This window comes from Cupressus sempervirens, chromosome 4 (assembly GCF_028749045.1).
Source record: "Cupressus sempervirens isolate cs-2001-9-10 chromosome 4, ASM2874904v1, whole genome shotgun sequence".
NCBI classification, from domain to species: domain Eukaryota; kingdom Viridiplantae; phylum Streptophyta; class Pinopsida; order Cupressales; family Cupressaceae; genus Cupressus; species Cupressus sempervirens.
In genome coordinates, this window is record NC_143121.1 from 53,870,470 (window position 1) to 53,881,810 (window position 11,341).

The following is an 11,341-nucleotide window of genomic DNA, read 5'->3' on the forward strand; positions in this document are numbered from 1 at the left end:
AAAAAAACTACCAACAAAAATAGGAATAGGACATTTTAGATAAATTAATTTTTATTTTTTGATTGGTAAGAGGCAAAGCCAAAGTTAATTATTATTATTTTTCATGGTTAATTATTTATTATTATTAGTTATTGTTGTAGGCTCTTGCCTATGTTTAAACAAATTAATTGCAAGAAAAGTAATAGAAATCTTTAGTCTTTGCCTTACAGCAATGACTAACAATGAAAATAATAAAACTTCTATGTCTATTGGTCTCTATTATTGTACTTGTGGCAGTTGTCTTTTATATGAGTTTTATCATTTTAATGCACAATTCATAATTTTGTGGAAGAGGATTTACAACTAGCTTATAAGCTCGTAGCAGTCGCTGCGGATATGGAAGATATAATAATAATTTTAATATTATATATATATATATATATTCTAATTTTTTATTTTTGATAAAATTAGTATCGACTTATTTGTTTATATATATATATATATAAGTGTATATATCTAAGTTTAACCTTAACCCTAACCCTAACTCTAACTCTAACTCTATCTCTAACTTTAATTCTCCCCCTAACCCTAACCTTAACCCTTTATAATCCTAAATCTAATCTAATTCTAACCCTAACCCTAATTCTAGCCCTAACCCTAAGCCTTACTATAACTCTAATCCTAACTCTACTTCTAACTCTAAATCTAACCCTAATTTAAACCCATATTCTAACTCTAACCCTAACTCTAACTCCAACTCTATCTCTAACCCTAACCCTACCCCTACCCCTAATTCTAACCCTAACTCTAACTCTAACTCTAACCCTCACTATAATTATAACTCTAACTCTAATTGTAACCCTAACACTAACCCTAACTCTAAAACTAACTCTAACCCTAATCATACTCATAATCCTAATCCTAACACTATATATAATGCTAATACTAACCTTAACACTATATGTAACTCTAACTCTAATCCTAACCCTAATTCTAATCGTAAACCCAATCCTAATTCTAACCCTAACTCTAACTCTAAACCTTAATCTAACACTAAATCTAACCCTAACTCCAACCCTAACCCTAAATCTAACCCTAGCCCCAACTCTATCTCCAACTTTAACTCTAACTTGATCCCTAACTCTAACTCTAATTCTAACCCTAAATTATAACCCTAACACTAACACTAACACTAACACTAAAACTAACACTAATTATAACCCTAACCCTAATGCTAACCCTAACTCTAACCATAACCCTTATGCTAACCATAATCCTAGCCCTAATTCTAACCCTACCTCTAACTCCAACTCTTTTTCTAATTCTAATTCTATCTCTAAATCTAGCCCAAATCCTACCTTTAAACCTAACCCTAACCCTAACCCTGACTTTATTTATAACCCTTATTCTAGCCCTAACCCTAATTATTACCCTTATCCTAACTCTAGCTCTAACTCAATCTGTAACCCTAATTATATTTGTAACCCTAATTCTAACTCTAACTCTAATTTTAACTCTAATTCTACCCCTAATCTTAACCCAAACCTATATAACCCTAACTCTAACCCTAATTCTAACCCTAAACCCAATTCTAGATCTAACTCTAACCTATTTCTAACCCTAACTATAACTCTGTTCCTAACTGTAACCCTAACTATAACTCTAACTCTAATTCTTACCCTAACCCTAACCCTAACCCTAATTCTAACCCTAGCTCTAACTCTAATGCTAATTCTTATCCTAACCCTAATTCTTACCCTAAATCTAACTCTAACTCTAACTCTAACCCTAACTCCAACTCTAACTTTATCCCTGATTCTAACCCTACCCCTAATTCTAACCCTAACTATAACTTTGACTCTTTTTGTAACCCTAACCCCAATATTAACCCTCACCCTAACTTTGACTATAAACCTACCCCTAATCCTAACCCTAACACTATATATAAATCTAACTCTAACACTAACCCTAATTCTAATCCTAATCCTAGCCCTAACTCTTACCCTAACCCTAAATCTAATAAGGTAACTTTAACCCTAACCCTAATCTAACCCTGATCACAATTCGATCTCTAACTTTAACTCTAAGTCTAACTTGAACCCTAACTCTAACTCTAATTCTAACTCTAACTCTTATACTAGCACTAAGACTAACACTAACTGATGCAGGAGCATCTTGCATGGAAAAAAAAAAAAAAAATTGTGGAGGAGAGAGAAAGTGACGAAAATTAGAGGAGAAATAATAAAAAAATAAAAAAAAGGGAAAAAGGAGAAAAGAAAGGAAAATGTGATTTCTATTTTCGAGGTGCATAGATGGCATAATAGAAAAAAAAATAAAAATAAATGGTTGTCATTCCATTTATCGAGGTGTGTGGGTAGAATTCTAGAAAGTTATGAATATTGTAGAAAGTTATGGAAGTTGTAGAAGGTTGTGGAAGTTGTAGAAGGTTGTGGAGGAATTCTAGAAGGTTGTGGATAAGTCATGCATGGGGTGGTAAGTGCCTATTTAAGCAAGGCGTATGAGCATTTCTAAATCAAGCTCAAGGGGAAGCTTGAGGAGTAGAAGCTCGAGAAGAAGGTGAAAGCTCAAGGAGAAGCTTGAGAAGTGGAAGCTCAAGGAGTAGCTTGGAAAGGTGAAAGTTGTGGAAGGTGAAGCTTGGAAAGTTTCAAAGTGTGAAAGAGAAGGAGGAAGTGAAGAGTGAGTTTTCTTGAGTCTGTAGACAGAGCGCCAAATGTGAGGCAGTTTACAGCAGAATTATGATGAACTTGTGAGTGTGTAGACAGAGCACCGAATGTGAGGTAGTTTACACTTGGATCTTGGATAAAGTTGGAGAAGAGCTAGTGACTGCGGTTTAGAAACAAGGAGGTTGCTTGGTGGCTTGTGAGCACAAGTTGAGATCTCAGAGGTTTCTACCAGAGTGTGGATCTGGACTAGCTTAGGCTTGGATTGGATCTTGAGAGATCTTGGAGAAATGTTATTGTAACTACTATTGGATTTTCAAGTATAGTAAAATTGTGTTCATATTGTTGCATTCTTTGTCATGAGTTGCTAAGGGTGGTGTGGTCCTTCATCAGTGGTATCAGAATTGTACCTTCATCAAGTGGTATCAGAGCAGGAGTTCCTGAGTGTACAAGCAGATTGCCGAAGTGTGAGGTAGTTTGTACTAGGACCTTGGTTGGGAAAAGTTTATCAGAGCTTGTGGATTGTAAATCCGTTGTCCTAGACTTGTGATGTGGTTCCTGATTGTTCGTGCGAGGTGGTAGGTTGCGATCTGACTTGCAAACAATTCAAGGTTGTCACAAGGAGCGTAGGAAGGATTTGTTGCAGAGGGTTTATGAAGATCTTGGGAGATGGCTCCAAGAGGATTGGACCCTAAGATGATTGCCAAAATCCATGATATAGTGGAGAGGAATTTTTCTAAGATGTTTGCTCGGTTGGATGCTAAAGCTAAGAAGGTCAAGGTGAAAGAGGATGGTTTTGCTAATCAGTTTGTGGAGCTTGATGCAGAACCTGCAGAGCAACTAGAGGTTGTTGCTAAAGATATTCCTAATGTTGTTGATGTTGGGACAGATGTTGGTTTTCATGATCACTTGGTCGTGGATGATCCAGTTGTTGGAGGTGAGTTATGTATTGCAGAGCATCTTGTTGTGAGCAATGAGGTTTCTGGTGTTGAGAGTTTGGCATGTATTGATGGTGATCTACATGTTGGTGCTGATATGGAGTTTGTTGTTGTTGATGCGGGGTTTGTTGCTATGGGTGTGAATTCACTAGTTGCTGATATGAATGAGGGTTTGTTGATGAAGAATTATGTTCAGTTTGTTTCTGGGAGTGAGCACACTGATTGGATGGTTGAGATTCTGGTGTTTGATAGAGTGATGCAGATGTGGAAGATTTGTATGGTGGTTTTCTTGTCTCTGTTGAGGTGGAAACCTTTGGTGAAGATGAAGATGGTGGTAGATATTTCTTTTGGCATCAAAGTGTGGGACACACTTTTCTATTTATCGGGGGAGTCTGATGCAGAAGCATCTTGCATGGAAAAAAATAAAAATAAAAATAAAAAAATTGAAGAAAAAAAAAATTAAAAGAAAAAAAAAAATTTGTGGAGGAGAGAGAAAGTGACGAAAATTAGAGGAGAAATAATAAAAAAATAAAAAAAGGGAAAAAGGAGAAAAGAAAGGAAAAGGTGATTTCTATTTTCGAGGTGCATAGGTGGCATAATAGAAAAATAAAAATAAAAAATGGTTGTCATTCCATTTATCGAGGTGTGTGGATAGAATTCTAGAAAGTTATGAATATTGTAGAAAGTTTTGGAAGTTGTAGAAGATTGTGGATAATTCATGCATGGGGTGGTAAGTGCCTATTTAAGCAAGGCATATGAGCATTTCTAAATCAAGCTCAAGGGGAAGCTTGAGGAGTAGAAGCTTGAGAAGAAGGTGAAAGCTCAAGGAGAAGCTTGAGAAGTGGAAGCTCAAGGAGTAGCTTGGAAAGGTGAAAGTTGTGGAAGGTGAAGCTTGGAAAGTTTCAAAGTGTGAAAGAGAAGGAGGAAGTGAAGAGTGAGTTTTCCTCAGTCTGTAGACAGAGTGCCGAATGTGAGGCAGTTTACAACAGGATTGTGATGGACTTGTGAGTGTGTAGAAAGAGCGCCGAATGTGAGGCAATTTACACTTGGATCTTGGATAAAGTTGGAGAAGAGCTAGTGACTGCGGTTTAGAAACAAGGAGGTTGCTTGGTGGCTTATGAGCACAAGTTGAGATCTCAGAGGTTTCTACCAAAGTGTGGATCTGGACTAGCTTAGGCTTGGATTGGATCTTGAGAGATCTTGGAGAAATGTTATTGTAACTACTATTGGATTTTCAAGTATAATAAAATTGTCTTCATATTGTTGCATTCTTTTTCATGAGTTGGTAAGGGTGGTGTGGTCCTTCATCAGTGGTATCAGAGCTGTACCTTCATCACTAACAGTACCTCTAATTTTAACTCTTACTCTAATTGTAACCCTAACCCTAATGCCAATCCTAACCATAACCCTAACACTAACCCTAACCCTAACCCTAATGCTAACCCTAACCATAACCCTAACACTAACCATAACCCTAACTCTAACACTAATTCTAATCCTAACCTTAATTCTAACCCTAAATATAACCCTAACTCTAACTCTAACTCTAACTCCAACCTTTATTCTAACTCTAATTCTAACTCTATCTCTAACCCTAACCCTAACTCTTATTCTAACCCTAACACTAACCCTAACTATATTTGTAACCCTATTCTAATCCTCGCCCTAATTATTACCCTTACCCTAACCCTAACTCTATCTCTAATTCTAACTATATTTCTAACCCTAATTCTAACCCTAACCCTAATCCCAACTCTAACTCTAATTTTAAACCTAACCCTAACCCTAACTCTCTTTGTGCCTACTCTCTAGATACACCTCATAATCTCTTTTTCTCTCTCTCTACATAAAACATGCCTCTATAAGAAACATAATATGAGCTCCTTCTTGTCTATATATATGCTCTCTCTCTCTCTCTCTCTCTCTCTCTCTCTCTCTCTCTCTCTCTCTCTCTCTCTCTCTCTCTCTCTCTCTCTCTCTCTCTCTCTCTCTCTGGGTGTGTGTATATACATATTATCACTTTTAAAAAGAAATATTATTTCTAGATACTTGTACATATAGGGTTAGGCTAAGGTATATAATTTACTAAATGATTAGTAGATTCATATATAGAGTAAGAGTTATAGTTAGGATCCAAGGTTTACAATTTCATTTATATGGCACTTAGTGTTATCGTTAGGGTTAATAAGTGGTTAAATGTTACACTAAAATAAGGGATAGGGTTAAGGGTAGTAGGAGATTTAGGTGTAGTGTTGGAGTATTTGGAGTACAACTATGGTCAAATTTGGGATATATGTTATACAAATGACTCAATTAGTGGAAAAATTAATTCATGAAAGGGAAGTTATAAGTCCCAACACAACAATTGAGATGATGTGAAAAGTGTGAAAGAATATATAAGAGTCAATTTGATGAAAATTATTTCTCCATGATGATCCCTAACTCTAACCCTAACCCCAACCCCAACTCTATCTCCAACTTTAACTCTAACTTGATCCCTAACCCTAACTCTAATTCTAACCCTAACCCTAACCCTAACCCTAGACTCAATTCTAGTCCCAATTATAATCCTAACACTAACACTAAAACTTACACTAATTATAACCCTAACCCTAATGCTAACCCTAACTCTAACCATAACCCTTATGCTAACCATAATCCTAGCCCTAATTCTAACCCTACCTCTAACTCCAACTCTTTTTCTAATTCTAATTCTATCTCTAAATCTAGCTCAAATCCTACCTCTAAATCTAACCCTAACCCTAACTTTATTTGTAACCCTAATTCTAGCCCTAACCCTAATTATTACCCTTACCCTAACTCTAGCTCTAACTCAATATGTAACCCTAATTATATTTGTAACTCTAATTCTAACTCTAATTCTACCCCTAATCTTAACTCGAAACTATATAACCCTAACTCTAACCCTAATTCTAACCCTAACCCCAATTCGAGCTCTAACCCTAACTATAACCCTAACACTAACCATAACCCTAACTCTAACACTAATTCTAATCCTAACATTAATTCTAACCGTAAATATAACCCTAACCCTAACCCTAACTCTATCTCTAATCCTAACTATATTTCTAACCCTAATTCTAACCCTAACCCTAATCCCAACTCTAACTCTAATTTTAAACCTAACCCTAACCCTAACTCTCTTTGTCCCCACTCTCTAGATAGACCTCATAATCTCTTTTTCTCTCTCTCTACATATAACATGCCTCTATAAGAAACATAATATGAGCTCCTTCTTGTCTACATATATGCTCTCTCTCTCTCTCTCTCTCTCTCTCTCTCTCTCTCTCTCTCTCTCTCTCTCTCTCTCTCTCTCTCTCTCTCTCTCTAGGTGTGTGTGTATACATATTATCACTTATAAAAAAAATTTATTTCTAGATACTTATACATATAGGGTTAGGCTAAGGTATATAATTTACTAAATGATTAATACAATCATATATAGAGTAAGAGTTATAGTTAGGATCCAAGGTTTACAATTTCATTTATATGACACCCAGTGTTATGGTTAGGGTTAATAAGTGGTTAAATGTTATGCTAAAATAAGGGACAGGGTTAAGGGAAGTATGAGATTTAGGTGTAGTGTTGGAGTATTTGGAGTACAACTATGGTCGAATTTGGGATATATGTTATACAAATGACTCAAATAGTGGAAAAATTAATTCATGAAAGGGAAGTTATAAGTCCCAACACAACAATTTAGATGATGTTAAAAGTGTAAAAGAATATATAAGAGTCAATTTTATGAAAATTATTTCTCCATGATGATGTGAGAACATTATATATTGTTGAATTTTTAATAATGCTAATGCAATTTTTATTGCAATGATTAAGAATTGTAATCAATAAATCTCCCTATCATTAAGGAATCTATTTAGACTTATGATTTTCTTTCTTAATTAATATATTTAGTAGCCACATATATAATCTAATTAAATAATGACAATATAAACTAAATATATGATTCGTTTATTTTAAATTAATCACTAACTTTAATAAAATACAAGTTTTATTGATAAGGTGACCTTCTTGTCCGCATCAACGATTAAATTTAATTATGAAACATTAAAAATATAAATATTTTGAAACATGCAAATATAAAACTATTATGAAACATACAAATCTAAACATGGAAACCAAAAGTATTTTGAAATATGCAAATCTAAAATTAATGTAAAACATGAAAATGTAAAACTAAATTGAAACATGCACATTAAAAATCTAAAAAAGAAATGTATTATCAAATATCTAAATCAAAAAGTTTTTGAATCCTAAATCTAAATCAAACATACAAGGCTAAACTATACGAAACTTTAATCTACTCCTGTTAAAAAACTCTAATTGCTCCAATAATCTCCATCTCTTCCTCCCTGCAAAAATAAAAAATGAAAATGAAATGAGGAGCATTTGTTTTATAATTTATGAGAGAACCCTCATATCCCCCAATAGATGTCTTTTGACATTTCATGAATTTGTTTCAAATTCCCCCCCTCCTCACAAAAAATAAGCATGAATGTGCATGCAAAATTATATTTAACAAAAAGAAAATGTTTTATATTTAAAATTTTAATTAAGTTATTTTAGCCTTATTTTCTTGCGTTCTATTTTTTTGGCCTTATTTTTTCAAGTTCTATTATTTCAGCATCCATTTGGCTTAAATATTATTTTGGCTAGCTATTATTTTGAAAATTTTATTTTATTTTATAATTCAATAATGTTAAAATATATATTAAATATATGATTTATCTACTTTAAATAAATCATTAACTTTAATAAACTATAAATTGTATTGATATGGTGGCATTCTCATCCAGATTAATGATAAAATTATGCTTTGAAACATGAAATATAAATATTTAGTAACATGCAAATGTAAAACTATTGTGAAACATTCAAATCTAAAACATGCAAACCAAAACTATTTTGAAATATGAAAATCTAAAACTAATATGAAACATGCAAATATAAAAGTAATTTGAAACATGCACTTTTAAAATATGTAAATGAAAAGTAATATAAAATATATAGATCAAATAGATTTTGAATACAAATCTAAATCTAAATCAAACATGCAAGACTAAACTATTAAATGCAAGCCTAAATAGTAATGAACAGAATTCTAAATCTAAATGAAATTAATTAAAATTGAAATCTAAATCAAAGTAGAATATTATAAATAATTTTGAATTTCAATTTACATCTACATCTAAATCTAAATGAAAATGTAAATAAAAAATAGAAATCTGACCTACAAAAATGTTACTCCAAAACTTCAATCTGCTCCTATTCAAAAACTCCAATCTAATCCTCCAATAACCTCCACTTCTTCCTTCCTACAAAAACATAAAATGAAAATGAAATGATGAGCCTTGGTTTTATAACTTCGGAGAGGCTCCTCATATCCCCCAATAGACATCTCTTCACATTCCATGAATTTGTTTCAAATTCCCCCACTCCCCCAAAAAAATAAGTATGAATGCGCATGCAAAATTATATTTAACAAAAAAAAATCAGATTGAAATTATTTCGCCCCTATTTTTTCAGGCCCTACTTCTTCGGGTCCTATTTTTTCGGGTCCTACTTTTTCAGGCCCTACTATTTCGGGCCCTACTATTTCGGGCCTATTATTTCGACCTATTATTTCGGCCTCCTTTTGGCTTCCTATTATTTCGGCCATCTCTAATTTTGTTTGTAACTCTCACCAAATCTTTTTTCCTTACACGGATTATTCCTTGGAATATTCTTTGTGCTGGGAATTGTTTCTCCCATTGTATATGCCTCTCGGCATAATTATTTGATGGTGTTTTAGAAAAACGGTATACATATATTATTTAAGGTATTTGAATACGATTATTTAAGAGAGCCGACGTCATTATATTTCATATTATAATGGTAAATTTTGAATATGCCATATTAAGGGATAAATTAACTTTTCAAAATAATGGTATCTAATGCTTTTAATATTGGAAATAGCCATAAGTGAGTGAGGTGATTTTTTTTGTAACGTTTTAAATTTATTTTTCTTAGTTGTTTCAAGATTATTTACGATAATATTATTTTTATAAATATATAATAAATATTATTATTTTTCTTTGAAGGGTTGTGTTTTTCTTTTCATTTATCAACTATTTAAATCTAAATAGTATCTTTATAGGTATATAATTGTTAGTAGTCTATTATGCACTCCTATTTCAAAACTTTCTGCTTTACAATCTTAATGTTCCTCAAGATCATCTCATCATTGTTTGCACTAAAGTCACAACCTATACAATCCATTATTGTGAATTCCAAAAAGCTCGCTTGCTACAACCATGACTTTATTTGGCTCCCACATCCAAATGACATTGTTGTCTAGTCGCTCTTTTCTCTGATTTGATGGCTCCTGACTAAAGCTTTGAAACTTTAGGACGTAAGCATGCTCTTCATGGTGGGTTTCTCAAAGTGCATTCACCATGATATTACCTTGAAGTTAATGAAGTAATCTAAGTGTCATCTTTTAAAGGGACATCTTTTTGAATTGGGTATAAAGCATATCTTTTGATGACGTGGCAAAGTACAAGGTTTAAATTTTTATGCATCAAACTATTTAATAAGCTAATTGTACCAGTTATAAATGAAGTACACATTAATTCTCTAGTCTCTTTTTTCTCAGACAATCATCTCTCAAGTTATGCTATCTACGAATTCTTTATTGTCGAGATGGGAACTCCTATTCTTGAGTGATTCAATAATGAAGAACATGAACCTTTTCTTTAGCATGTCCTTGCAAGAACAAAAATGGATCAATTCGACATCATCTCTAGTATTTTCACTATTGTCTTCATTTTGAGAACCATTCATGCCCATTATGAGAGTGACATATTTGAGCTACAGAGAGAAAGGGCCCACACTGAATTTAACTTTATACTAGCTAAAGTTGAAGAAGAAAGTGTTGGAGTTTTGATGAAAACTTTTTCATTAATGTCAAAATTATAAATTTATAGTTACTATTAGAGTAAAGGAAAAGTCACTATTAGAGAAAAGGAGAAGTCACTATCAGGAAAGATACATAAAGCATTACCAAAGAAGGTCAACTAGAACATTTATTGGAAAACTTAAATGAATTTAGAGTTGATCTAACCCTAAGATCTATGGTCAATATTAAGGTTAAAGTTATTGAACATGTTGGCCTGGTTTTTCACTTTTAATAATTTTGTTGCATTTTATAGTGAAAACCTAGTGGATTAGTGTTTTATAGATAAGGTGTATTAAAAACCCTAGATGAAAACTTTAAATTTCATGAAACCCTTACCATAATGCCCTAGTTTTCAAAGAATTAGGAAAGTGTTGTTTTATTTTGAAAAATTATGTAGGAAGCTTTTCACTTTAAGAATTTCTCTTTACTTTTCCTATGTTTATTTTTAAAAATACTTTCCCAAAAATATTTTTGCTTTTGAACTTTGTTTTAAACCCTAGTTTTAACCTTTGTTTTAAACCATAGTTTTAACCTCATGTTGTTTCCCTAGTGTTCTTTGAAAGTGTTTTAATTGCGTTGGGGTTTACCTTTACAAAAAATTGATCAAAGAAAGATCAATTATGAGCGCTTTCCTACAATTTGAAAGTGCCCAAACTTTAGCAAATGTGGGGAAACACCTACATGACACATGTACCTAATGTTCTTAGTTCTTTAATGAGACCCAAAATTTGAACATGTTAGAATAATTTAGGGTTATTAGATGGTTG